General features: G+C 39.8%; 1 long non-coding RNA gene across 1 annotated transcript; it reads right to left on the reverse strand.

The window, feature by feature from the left end:
* Window positions 1-5,839: 5,839 nt before the first annotated feature.
* On the reverse strand, window positions 5,840-7,745 carry LOC307195238. The gene is made up of 5 exons (XR_013830758.1): window positions 7,695-7,745; window positions 6,935-7,012; window positions 6,773-6,847; window positions 6,388-6,458; window positions 5,840-6,165 (listed from the first exon to the last, which is right to left on the reverse strand). It is a non-coding gene; the product is annotated as an uncharacterized lncRNA (long non-coding RNA).
* Between the last annotated feature and the right edge of the window lie 6,443 nt (window positions 7,746-14,188).

Genomic DNA, 14,188 nt, shown 5'->3' on the forward strand with positions numbered 1-14,188 from the left:
TTTGTGTCTTCCAAAGAAACACTTCAGTTAACTACTCCTCTGGGGAAGGTATTTAGTGGGGTAAGAACACCATCTCTTGATTTAGACTGCCAGATTTTCAATCTAATTCCCTCACTTCCTGTGACCTTCATTAGGTTACTTTTCTAAGTTTCAGTTTCCTCATCTGTAAAATTGGCCTAATCATAGTACCTACCAGATGGGATTATTACTATTATTCCACATGAAGTACTTTCAAATATCTGAAAATAGTTATCATGCCTTCCCTTTATTTTCACTTCTTCAGGTTAAATATTTCCAAGTCTTTAAAATATTCTCTAGAATGACATGGTTTCTTGAACCCTTGTCTTCATCCTTAGGTTGCCCCCTATTTTGTCACTGTTCTTAAATGTGGCACCCAAACTAAAAAGTCTATATTATAGTGTGCAAAATACAGATGATGATGAAATCATTCCTTCCAGTGATCTAGACCTTAAGCATCCTATATTTTAAGTCTCACAGTTCACTCATATAAATTGTGTAAATACTAATAATGCCTACTCCCTGGGTTACTGTAGGAGAAACCAAGATGATGTATGTCAAAGTACTGTGGAAAATAAAAGGAACTATAGAAGTGTCAGCCATTATTTTATACCAAGTATTTTTCATTAAACAGTGAAATCATGATAGATATGACCTATCAGTTACCAAAGATGTTAAAATTTTTTTTGCAATCTTAACGTTCATATACAACAAGGAAATTTTACACTATGAAATATCTAGTAAGCCTAAACCATTTTTTGTTATATGAGGTGATTATAAAAGATCTAATTTCATTTATGTTAAAAAGGTTTTCCTGTGAACCATAAGACTTCAGATAACATTCACTTTATAAGATAGTTTAATTTCTATCTCTAATTGTTTTTTTTTTGGCCACGCTGTGCAGCATGTGGGATCTTAGTTCCCTAACCAGGGATTGAACCTGTGCCCCCTGCAGTGGAAGCAAGGAGTACTAACCACTGGACTGCCAGGGAATTCCCTCTAGTTTTTTTACTGAGATTTTTTTAATTGAAAAATTATCTATTTCTTAAATAACTGATCTTGATGTTGAAACAGGTTGGAAAGCTTTGTGAGTGGCAGCTGTTTGTTATTATTCAATAAGAAAGTGCATTTAAAGAAAAAAAAAAAAGGAAGTGCATTGTCAATCCAGTTTCAATGTAATAAGTAAAAACCTAAAGGGAAAATGTATAAAACCAGAGACATTACATTGCATGGACTTTTTCCGTAGTTATTACTCATAAATCTTTAGCTAAATATAAAGTCCCCTAATTATAGCAGTGGCCATTTATCCTTTACTTCTGTCTTAGCCTGTTAGAGCTGCCATAACAAAATACCACAGACTGAATGGCTTAAACAATAGAAAGTAATTTTCTCATAGCTCTGGAGGCTGGAAAGTCCAAGATCAAGGTGCCGGCAAGGCAGGTTTTATTCTGAGGCCTCTTGTTTGGGCTTGTAGGCAGCCACCACCACACTGTATCCTCACATGACCTCCTTCTCATGGGTGCACATGGAGAGGGAGAGTGAGCTCTCTGGTGTTTCTTCTTACAAGGACACTCATCCTATCGGACAAGGGCCCTACCCTTATGACATCATTTAACCTTAATTACTTCCCCTGAGGCTCCATCTCCAAATATTGCCACACTGGGGTTAAGGCTTCAACATATGAATTTTGGGAGGACACAAATATTGAGTCCATCACAAGTTTTCAACTTTTCTCATTACTTTTATCTCTTTTGGAGAACTTAGATCATACCATCATTGCCCACCCTAAATATGCATACTGAATTCCATTTTAATGAGACTAATTTGTAATGGGAGTCATTACATTGTATACTAGGCACAGAGTTTAAGAAGCAAAAGAGCACAGTTTCTGCTTGAAAAGAACACACTCTAGGGCCAGAGAGAGAGAAACACTAATTAGAAATACAACTGCTATGGGTCATTTTATAGTATAACTGGAGAGGATCTTATTTTACCTCATTTTCATCATCTTTCTATGGTACATCTCATCTTTGTTATTACCTGGGACGGTTTTCCAGCAGTCTAATTTTTTTCCCTAATCAACCTGGATCTCAAGGTCAATTTTAACACTACTTTCATCCTTGATTGGCCCATCATGACTCTGCTACTCCTGTCCAGTTTATCTCTAATTTTGGATTAATCCACTGATCTGCTTTCTGCTCCCACATGGATGAGCTCCATAGAAGAGTAGTGAAGAATTATGTTAACTACTACACTTGGTAGTTTTCAGCCTCATCAGGCATTTAGCACCGCAAGGCAAACCTAACTTGTCTGTAGTCAACTCCACTTCTCCAAGTCCAGTGTCTGATGAAAACCTTTAACACACTTTGTAAATTCCTCATCTCCTTCTCTCTGGAAGGCCACTTTGCAAAGTTGTCCTTGGATATTAACTCCTTCAATTTTATGCTGACCTCCAGCCTCATTACCCCAAGCAATTATTTGCTTAGCTCTCCCCCTTGTTTTCTGAAACTCCTTGATTTTCTATCTAGTTTGTTTCAGATGCGGCAGTTGAACTTGACAACAGATTTCTGTTTCCCAGTTTTTGTTGATACAAAATCATCTTTAGGATTTGAAATAAACCTGAAATGTCTTACTCCTGGAATGTCCCAGGACTCAACTCTTGGACTACTTCTCCATTGGTATTCACTCCCTTGGTGGTCTCACCTTATGGCTTTAAATATACCATCCACATGACGACTCTCCAGCTCAGATCTCTCCCCATATCTCAAACTTAACATGTTCAAAATCAAGCCTCTGCAAAAAGGCGCTTTGGGGAGAGATGGATTTAACCACTATCTTGATTGCAGTAATGGTTTCATGGGTGCATACTTACACTCATCAAACTGTACACTTTAAAAATGAACCATTTATTGTTCTGTAACTGTATTCAGTAGTTAGGAGGCAAGGGCACATCCAGTTTCCTGACATCAGTAATGTACTGTATTTATAAATAGTTTCTTCAAATGATGAATTCTATGAGAATTCTGAAATGCTTTTTGCGTTAATACTCCTTTGAAAGGAACTATAATCAACTGAGTAAGCATAACTAAGGTAAAGTTCCCAAGTACGTTGGATCATACTGTACTCCATGTGGGATTCTGTGAGATTAAACCTATTTCCTGTTATAACTCAGCTGCATGGCATGCCAGGACCTCAGAGATCGACTGACTAGTGGTCAGGGGGAAGAGACCAAGACTTGTGAGAATGAGACTGAGTGGTTCTCATATTAGAAAGGTACCCTTCCCGCCCCACCTCAAAATGGTCCATAAAATTTTCAAAGCTTCATGGCACACTTATATTTTGACCTGATTTCTGTACATACCCCAAAATGTAGAATCAGTGAGGTAGAACAATGCTGGAGGCAGTGGCAATATTCAGTGAGGTAATTGTAAATACCATGCTTTAAATACTATCTGGATCTGGAACCAAGCTTTTGGGAAGAAATATGGGAAGGAGGGTCCCACCCCCAGGGAGGAGGAATTGACAAAAGATAAGCAGACTATCCTAGTAGGCTGGGATTCAAAGGCTCTAAATTTAATGGGTGAACTGGTTTAAAAATCATGAAACAGCCAAAAGCTTTCACACAGGCTGGGCAAACAGCAAGGATTATGAAGTGTATAATCAGTTCAGAGGGCACCTGACTGGGAAGCCAAGTGCCGTGGATATTGGATTTCTAGCAATAGAACTAATTTAGAAAACACCAAAAGGTAGGATTGAGCCTACTGTATTTTAAGATAACCTGGAGGCATGGTGTTACGCAGGGAAAATTATTGGCTCAAGTCACACACATGTAAAATCTGCTCTTTCAATCTGAAACCAGCCCTAACCAAGCAGATCCTGGTCTATTTCAGTCCTATTCGTTTATGTCTTTAGGCTTTTGATTTTTAATCTACGCTGCCTCTTTTAGCAGATATGCTCTGGAAGGTAAATCCCTTACCCAGATAACAGCTTAAGGTCCCTGGTCTTAGCTAGTAGTTAGTTGCCTATTGTCCAGCTAGGTCAGCATTCACAAATCAGAAGGCCGTAGAGGATAACAAGACCTCTGCTGTGCGAAAGAAAGTGCTACTAAATCAATCGGTAATTTAAAAGGAAGCTGCTATGTTGAGCTAAGTTCCACTAAAATTGTACCTTTCTGGACCCAACTCTCATCTCTTGTCAAGTGTGTACCCTGCAAAATCAGTAGGGCTCAATAAGTGACTATGTCTCTTCCTACTGAAAACATGTCAAGTTTCAGGGAATTTGAATGATAGCTTTTTTTTAGTTCTCTGTTGCTCAAAAAGCTTGGGGTACTGTACCATTTCAGTCTTATCCTCCACCTTATTTGTCCCACATCTATCCATCCAACTGATGCCTAAATTCTCAATTTACCGCCCTCAGCATACCATCTTTGGTTGGTGTCTCCTACGCCTAAATGTATCACTTGTTCAATCTTCTCAGTTCTTTGCATCCCTGTATCTTGCCTTCTTTCTTGGTATCTCGTACAACTATTGATGTGACAGAGGACATAGGAAATGTTTTACCCTTGACCTCCCTGGCAGGACCTAGTATAGTGCAATGAAGTATATGTACATTATTTGGATTTTATCAACTAAGGAAATATTATAAGACTGACTGGGAGGGAAAAGAGCAAAACCAGAAGGGACTGAGGGAAAAGAGGTCAAAGGGCTCTAAAGCCAAGTTTTATTCATTTCATGCCTTGTTTTGAAGTGACTGATGTTTGCCAACTTTGACAAAAGGGCAGTTTTCTCTGCAAGTTTTGTGTAGATCCCAATTGGTCTTTAATCATTCATTGTTTGTTTAACATTTACTGACAACCAAGTGCCAGGTAGTTAAGGTATCTAGGTACTTAAGATGTCAGTGTGTGAAACAGATCTTATCGAGCATGTTGTAAAAGTTCCAACCAAATAAAGCAGGGTAAGGGAGATCAGTGATCAACGGTGCAGATTGCAGTGCCAAAGTTTCCTCATTTCCAAATACACTGAGTGCAATAAAGAACAATGTAACACAATGCTGTACACGGACTGCAAGAAACATTTTCAGAGCCCCATTTTTGTACACTGTCTTAATACTTGGGCCAAATTCACTATGTGCCTGACCACTACAGGCTTATCAGTCTCATGAACCTGACTGAGCTGCATGGACCCAACTGAATTCTCACCAAGGCAGGTGAACATTTTAAGAAACAGAGTTCATTATAAGGTGACAAGAATATTGGCACTCTAACTTTGACATTTAAATATGGGCTTGGGAACAATTTATTCATGCAGCTATTTAGGGAAAATGATTATGCACGGAGTCCAACCACCTTGGTTAGATCAGATGCTATTACTGTTTACACTAATCCATTCTGTACAATGTTTGACCAGTTTTAACCCAGATTTTATCAGTGACCTTCCCTCATGGCTCCTGACTTTTATGCTGTGCTCTCTTCCTTAATTTTCAGCATTACTCCTCCTCATTTTTAGCATAAATACCCCTTCATATTACTATTATACTAGGACTAAATATTCCACAATTCAGCTAGTATACTGGATCGTTTTGATGCCTGGCTTACCTCCCCTCACCCCAGTCATAGGTCCTGTCTCTCTCCTCTGCCCTCACCTTCAGTAATTCTGTAATACTTAGTACCCTGCACAAAGCTAAGGTTTTCCATATCCCCTTGTGATCACCAAACCCAGTCATCTCTCCCTTCTAAGGATTTTCCTACAATAGTATAAACTCTCACTTGGCTGTATTTGCAATTATGCATTTTAAATTCAGACAGGTGACCAAAGGCTAAACATTCACTCAGAATTATTTAATTACAAGGCTGGACAACTGAAAAATAATTTTCCATTAAAAACAGTTTCATAGCTAGAAAGTATCAATAATATACTGGCTAACAGGTTATGACTCTAGGGCAGTGACAAGATTAAACAGAAATGGCTTGAATCTTATGGATGCATTAATCTAGATTTGACGTTGGCTCAGAAATCTTTTTACAAATGCAATTTCAAAATTAAATAATCTGTCTTGAGTTTTGTTTTCTTTCCGTGTCCATAAAATGAAGAGCTTTTCCTGATCACCAGTTTTTCATACAACAGACAAGTAAATCTCGTGGCACTAGCCCTAGAAAAGGAAGAACATTTGAGATTTACAAGACTATCAACATCTCAAGAACTTATTTAAAGAAATTTTCAAAAATACTGTCGTCCTTATAATGGTCTATCTCAGAAGCCAGATCCGTATATAAGTTTTTTTCAACATAACTTCAGGTTCGGGATAGGATCATCATAGATAAGACCAAGGACACAAGATTGACTGATTGTTAAGCAAAATATCTCTACTCACAGACATGTTTACACCTTAGGAACTTCATGGCAAACTGGCCTCTTTCAATAGGCGGACAGCGACCCCTGTCACTGTTGGCAGAGAAGAAAAACACTAGTGTGAAGCAACAGTTTTTCCCCTGTAAGAGGCATAAGCTAACAGAAAACTCAGTTATAAAATCCAGGCAACAAAAAGTTGTTCTCTCATATCTGTATATTGGTCTTATCTCAGAAGCCGAATCCGTACATACTTTTCATCAGGTAATCCGTTTAGGGATAGCTTTCCTCATTGATCAGACCAAACTCCATTAAGCTCGATCACACTGACACTTACCATAAACCAGAGCAACGTTAAAAGGCAAGTACTACGGAATGCTATAGTAGATGCTGTAAGCCACATAACTTACTTTCAAATGAAGCTGTTCATCATCAATCGGTGACGGTCATAGCTTCATTAGTATTCATCGACCTGCAGAATGCTCCTTCGAGGACAAAAAAATTTCTCATTTACTCTACATGTGGACTAAACACATGCAGACTCAAAGTATTAATACGAGTCCAATACACACCTGGTAAGATTGTCAAGTTTTAACCAAGTCATTTTCCAGCAAACCTTCTCCCATACGTTTTGGAACTTTCCTTTGCATCTAAAAAAAAGTTTAATTTCAAATGATGCTCCATCATCGTTTCTATAAATCAACAGGTTTACTCCTTCGGTTTAAAAATAAGCCCCCAACAACCCTTACCTCTGCCTCTCCACATAACAGCTCCGTTACACCTAAAGCCATTGTTCTTGCGGGGCATCTATTTAAAATTAAGCATTCTCACAGAATGTCATAGTTCAAGGTTTTCAGCACTAAACTCCTCCCCTTCAATAATCCTATTTGCACACAGCGCCACCTCGGCACAATACAACTCAGTCTCACGCCGAGTCCGGGGCTGCCCGTTTTGAAATAACTGTTGATCTGGCCATGGGAGAAAGACACCCTATCACGGGACTCTTGCTCTTAACGTTAAGGGTAACCCCCCGCCCCCAAATCCCAGGAATGTTGTCTTCTGCCGGTCGCCTCCCAGGCTCAGTCAGGGGCTGCCCGGGCGTAACAACCAGGCCGCGCGGCCACCAGCGGCCGCCTCCGCACGCCTACGCTCGAAGCCGGCCGCCACCACGACTCGGGACACATGGCGGCCCGGCGGCGCGTTCCCCACGTCCAAGTTTTCATCACCGCACTCTAAGCTCCAATTTCTGAAATCGTTTCACCTTACTGCAGCTCCCAACCTAAACTGCGCCGCCCGGGTTCGCTCGCACAACCGCCCGCAACGCCCGCTTACCTAGAACCACACGGTAGATCCCAACTCCTGACGTAAAAGACCGAGCGGTCTCGCCAGCAGTTCCCTATATACTCTCTCCCGAGCCGGAAAGAGGCCGCCCCTCCCTCTCGCATGTATTGGACGCTGTAGAGTAAGGGGGCGTGACCGGCTCCTGACGGGAGGAGCGAGAGCGCGCCAGGCGGCTCTTTTCTTTCGGGGGCTCGTTCCGGGGCGTGGTGCGCGCGCCGTCCCTCCGCGGCGCGCACGCCCAGCCCCGGGCGCGCGCCCGCTGGCTCGCCGTGGTCCGTCGCTTCCGAGTCTGGCCCTACGTGGCGCGGGAGTGGCGCCAGAATTTGAACGAACAGCCGCCTTTGCAGGCGAGGCTACCACCTACACTGAGCCAAGTCTGCCCGCGACGGCTGGGGCGTCTCGGGGCCGGCAGTGGACTTGAGTGTAGCAGTGGACTTGAGCGTAGGGCGGCCTCACCGGGTGACCTGCTCGAGAAGTCGGGCTGGCTGGTTGGCTGGCGCCTGCGGGAGTTGACGCCGGGCGACCGCTGCACGCCCGGAAAGAGAAATTGGCGGGCAGAAATGCTCGGGTGAAAAAAGTCTGTGAAAGCACCGTGTTTCTCCTCCGGTCCACAGCGAGAACGCCGCGCGTCTCGGGAGAGCCGGGCCGCCGCGCGGCACGCGGCCCAGCTGCGCTCCGCGAGACCCGCCCCACCCACACGCCGCCGGGCGCAGGGCGCTGCTGTTACGCTGATACGCCCAGAGAATTCACCCCGAGACGGGAGTACCGAGAGGTAAATCCTCCGCTTGGTAGAGGAGAACACTGAGGCCTGAAGTAGCTAAGTAATTTTCCTAAATTCACACAACCAAAAAAAAAAGGCTTTGCTATTTACATCTTTTTGTACAAAATTCATTATAATGCATGCTGGAGAAAGATTAATTTGAGAAATTTCCCAGAATGCTTTATCCAAACGACACTTCAATTCAGTAGCTATGATTGCATTAATTAGTAAGTATGGGTAAATATACGTACGTATATGCACACACAGGAGCACGTGACATTAGAACATTTCGGCATTTGAAATTTGAGGTCTTCATAGCACTTAACAACTAGTTATTATGTACGTGTGCGTTTGTTTATTGTCCTCCGCCGGTGCACCGCTCTTTATTTTTCTGCCTTAGAACAGTGCCTGGCATAACGCAGGTGGTTAGTAACTACTGGTTGAATAAACAAATGAATGAATATATGCGGTGGCTTTTTAGAAAATTAAAATGAAGACCAAACTCCAGATTAAAAGTTAATAGTGAAAAGCAAATTTCTATAACAGGAACCTAAGCGATGAAGTGTTTACTTGGCTGGGCGTTATGTATATTTGAAAATAACCATTTTGTACTGTACAATGTAAATTTGCATATTCCTAATATTAAAAAAACTAAAACAGTACAAAAGGATATAAAAAGCAAAGTAAAAGTTCCTTTTCATATCGCTGGGAATCTTCTCCCTGCTATTAACAGTAACCAATATTAACAGTTTTTGAAACTTTCTATGCACATATATGTACGTATTTTTTCACATGCAAATAGGATCTGTGTCCTTTTCTGCAACTTGCTTTGCCCCCGGTAAGTATCATAGACATCTTTCTGTATCAGTACATATAGATGACCTTCTTGTTTATAGCCTGCATAGTATTCAGTTGGATGTGTCATAATTTCATAACTTTCCAGCTTTTCACTATTTCAAATAGTGCCGAAGTGAATTACAAGTATATCATAGTGAGCTTGTGAGAAGATCGGCAAGATCGATTTCTAGAAGTGAGGCAACAGTTATGTGCACTTAGATTTGTGATAGATATTACTTAATTGTTCCCAGCTTCCTTCCACTCCCATAAAATGGTTGTGTTGTGATTATGTTTTGAAGTGTGTTTTGCTAATTGAGAAACATGTATGACTGTTATGGGTGGCCATTGTCACACAATTGAAACCGAAAACTGTTACTCCCTTTGTTCTCTTTGAATCACTGTTTGCTGTGCTGAGGACCCTTAAAATCATCTGGTCAAAAGCAGTATAAAACTCTGACTTATCAATTGAATTACTTGGAGAGATAAAAAGTATCAGATTTCTGGTTCCTAACCTGGAGGTACTAAAGCAGAATATCCAAAAGTGGGACCCAGGAAGCATTTTAAACAAGCATCTGGGACAGTGCTAAAAGGAATATAAACCACAAATGTGAGTCATATATGTAATTTTGAATATGCTAGTAGCCACTTTTAATTTAAAATAGTAAATAGCATCAGATGAAATTAATTCCAGTACATTTTATTTAACCCAACAGAGCCAAAATATTTTCATTTCAATATATGATCAGCATAAGTTATGTACTCAGTCCTTAAAATCCAGTGTATATTTTACACTCACAGCACATCTCAGTTTGACTGCCCACATTTCAGGTGCTTCATTGCCACATGGCTAGTGGCTGTTGTATTGGACAGCCCAGGTCTAGGGTGGTTCATATACATATATAAGTTTGAGAACCGCTGTATTAGGGTAAGTGCAGTAGTGCACATCTGATATATATTCCAGTCTTAAAAAAAAAAAGACTCCCATATTCCTTTTAACTCATAAACTGATAACTCTAACAAATGCAATGCAAAATGAAATGAATTTAGAGCCTGATTAGTGACAACACTGCCCTCCAGTGAATGTGGCTGATGACTGTAAAGTCAGTACATAATTCATTCAAGACTTTTATCTCTTCAAGGAACAGAAAAACATACTGAGGAATGAAGCCAACAGTTATTGCTCCCACACCTAAAGCAGACAAGCGAAATGCTACCAGATATTTTTAAGTGAGTTAAGAAAGACCATATAAAGGTCAGAACTGAAATTAAAAGTATCCTTGAAGAATTTAGCATACTGAAAACAACTCCTCATATTCTGTTGCAAACTTTCAGATAAGATCATCATTTTAATCATTTTTTTGGGAAGAAATGTTCACTGAGCCCCTGGTGCATGCATTGTGCTTCAGGGAAGGTTAATGTGAATACACAAAAGTCCTTGCCCTTCCCGAAAGAGTTTATACTTTAGTGAGAAGTAACCACCCAATTTTAGACACCTCTGCTTTATTTTTTGTTTTGTTTTAATTTTTGCTGGAATATAGTTAATTTACAATGTTGTGTTAGTTTCAGGTGTACAGCAAAGTGACTCAGTTATACATATACATATATGCATATACATATACATATATATTCTTTTTTAGATTCTATTTTCATATAGGTCATTACAGGGTATTGAGAAGAGTTCCCTGTGCTGTACAGTACGTCCTTATTAATTATCTATTTCATATATAGTAGTGTAGACACCTCTGCTTTAAAAATTAGACATTCATTAAAGACTTTTAGGTAAGATTATAGTGTGAACCAAATAGTGTTTTAGGAAGAGTTTGGAGAGAAAATGCAGTGTTTAGAAATTTAGTGCAATCATTTAGATGAGATATTGTGAGGAACACCACTATAATTTTGGCCACGGAGATGGAAGGCAGGGAAGAGAACAACGCATGGTGAGAACTTATGTGCTACTGGGTTCTTGTATGCATTGGATCATGTAATCTTCAAAACAATCCCGGTGTATACCTTAAAAATGAGGAAAATGAGGTATAGAGATCTCGGTCAACTAACTTCCCAAGTCCTTCTGACCCCAGATTCATAATCCTGTCCCCAAAACATGCTGTGGCTGTATTAAAGGAGGAGATGGTAGAATGTGATGATCTGTGGGGGAAGTGGAGTGAAGCCTAGGCAGGCAAGAGAATGGCAGCTCCACTGACAGGAAGAGGCAAGTCAGAAATGACTGATTTGGGAGCAGGAAAAAGAAGATTCAGTTTTGGTTTTGTTAGATTTTGAGGGGAACATTTGGTTACATTTGTCCAGTGGACCATCAGAAATGTAGAACTGAAGCCCAAGAGAAGAGTCGGGGCTAGAGAAGGACCATTTGGCAAACTAATGAAGATGATGAGTGAAGTCATGTGCACAAATGAGTGTGGGGAGAAAAGAAAAAAGGTCCAGCAGCAGTTGCCTAAAATCGGTACCGTAGTGTGTGCAGATATCCTGTAGTAGATAGCATTTGAGCACATAGTCAATACACATAAAGAGCTGGTTAGATAATGAATGTATGAGAAAAAAGTTCACAATTACAGCTTTTGGTTAAATCATGGGAACCATATGTATGCTAAGTTAGGTAATGTAAACATAATTAACTTATTCCAAAGTGGGAAAAAAGTCAGCTTTCAGAAATAAGAATTATCTGATAAGGGAAAATATCCAAAAAATATAAAGAACTCACACAACTCAGTAGCAAAAACCCCAAAAAATCCAATTGAAAAATGGACAAAGGATTTGAATAGACAGATTTTTCCAAAGAAGACATACAAATGGCCAACAGGTATTGAGCTGACCAAAAAGTTTGTTCAGTTTTTTCCGTAAGATGGCTCTAGCAGCACTTAGTTATCTTTAACTTCATTCGAAACAATTTTATTAGATTGTGTTGTGACAGCTGTCATATCAGCGTGCATTTAAAAAAGCTTATCAAGATTAGTGAATTTTTGTGTAGCCATTTTAATATTGAAGATGGAAGAAAAGCTACATTTTTGGCATATTATGCTCTATTGTTTCAAGAAAGGTAGAAACGCAACTGAAATGCAAAGAAAGATTTGTGCAGTGTATGGAGAATGTGTCAAAAGTGATTTGTGAAGTTTTGTGCTGGAGATTTGCTGGACGATGCTCCATGGTCTGGTAGACCAGTTGAAGTTGATAGCAATCAAATCGAGACATTAATTGAGAACAATCAATGTTACACCACTCGGGAGATAGCCGACATACTCAAAATATCCAAATCAAGTGTTGAAAATCATTTGCACCAGCTTGGTTATGTTAATCACTTTGATGTTTGGGTTCCACGTAAGTTAAGCAAAAAAAACCTTCTTGACCATATTTCCGCCTGTGATTCTCTACTACACGTAACGAAAACATCCCGTTTTTAAAACATTGTGATGGGTGATGAAAAGTAGATACTGTACAACAATATGGAACGGAAGAGGTTGTGGAGCAAGCGAAATGAACCACCACCAAACACACCAAAGGCTGGTCTTCATCCAAAGAAGGTGATGTTGTGTATATGATGGGATTGGAAGGGAGTCCTCTATTATGAGCTCCTTCCGGAAAACCAAACGATTAATTCCAACAAGTAGTGTTCCCAATTAGACCAACTGAAAGCAGCACTTGACGAAAAGCATCCGGAATTAGTCATCAGAAAACGCATAATCTTCCATCAGGATAACACAAGACTGCATGTTTCTTTGATGACCAGACAAAAACTGTTACAGTTTGGGAAGTTCTGATTCATCTGCCATATTCACCAGACATTGCACCTTCGGATTTCCATTTATTTCAGTCTTTACAAAATTCTCTTAATGGAAAAAATTTCAATTACCTGGAAGACTGTAAGAGGCACCTGGAACAGTTCTTTGCTTGAAAAGATAAAAAGTTTTGGGAAGATGGAATTATGAAGTTGCCTGAAAAATGGCAGAAGTTAGTGGAACAAAACGGTGAATACGTTGTTCAATAAAGTTCTTGGTGAAAATGAAAAATGTGTCTTTTATTGTTACTTAAAAACTGAAGGGACTTTTTGGCCAACCCAATACATGAAAAGATGCTCAACATCACTAATCATCAGGGAAATGCAAATCAAAACCACAGTGAGATATCACCTCACACCTGTTAGAATGGCTGTTCTCAAAAAGGCAAGAGATAAAAAATGCTAGTGTAAGATGTGGAGAAAAGGGAACCTTTGTGCTTTGTTGGTGGGAAGGTACAGCCACTATGGAAAACAGTGTGGTGGTTCCTCAAAAAATTAAAAATAGAACTACCATATGATCCAACAATTCCACTTCTGGATGTTTATCTGAAGAAGATGAAAACAGTAACTCAAAAGATGTGTGCATCCCCATGTTCATATCAACATTATTTACAATAACTAAGATATGGAAGCAACCTAAGTGTCCATCAGTAGATGAATAGATAAAGAAAATGTGGTGTATATATATATACACGATGGAATATTATTCAGCCATCAAAAAGAATGAAATCTTACAATTTGTGACAGCCTGAATGGACCTTGAGGGCATTATGCTAAGTGAAATAAGTCAGACAGAAAAAGACTAATACTGTATGATCTCACTTATATGTGGAATCTAAAAAGAAAAAAAGAAAAAGAGAAGAAAAAAAATCCAAGGTCAAAAAGACATGGAGACCAGATTGGTGGTTGCCAGAGGTGGGGGATAGAGGGTGGGCGAAAAGGGTGAAGGGGGTCAAAAGATACAAATTTTCAGTTATAAATAAGTAATGGGGATGTCACATACAGCAGGGTGACCATAGTTAATAATACCGTACTGCATATTTGAAAGTTACTAAGAGAGTAAATTTGAAAAGTCTCATCACAAGGAAAACAATTGTGTAA

This window comes from Stenella coeruleoalba (genome assembly GCF_951394435.1).
Source record: "Stenella coeruleoalba genome assembly, chromosome: 12".
Taxonomy (NCBI): Eukaryota; Metazoa; Chordata; class Mammalia; order Artiodactyla; family Delphinidae; genus Stenella; species Stenella coeruleoalba.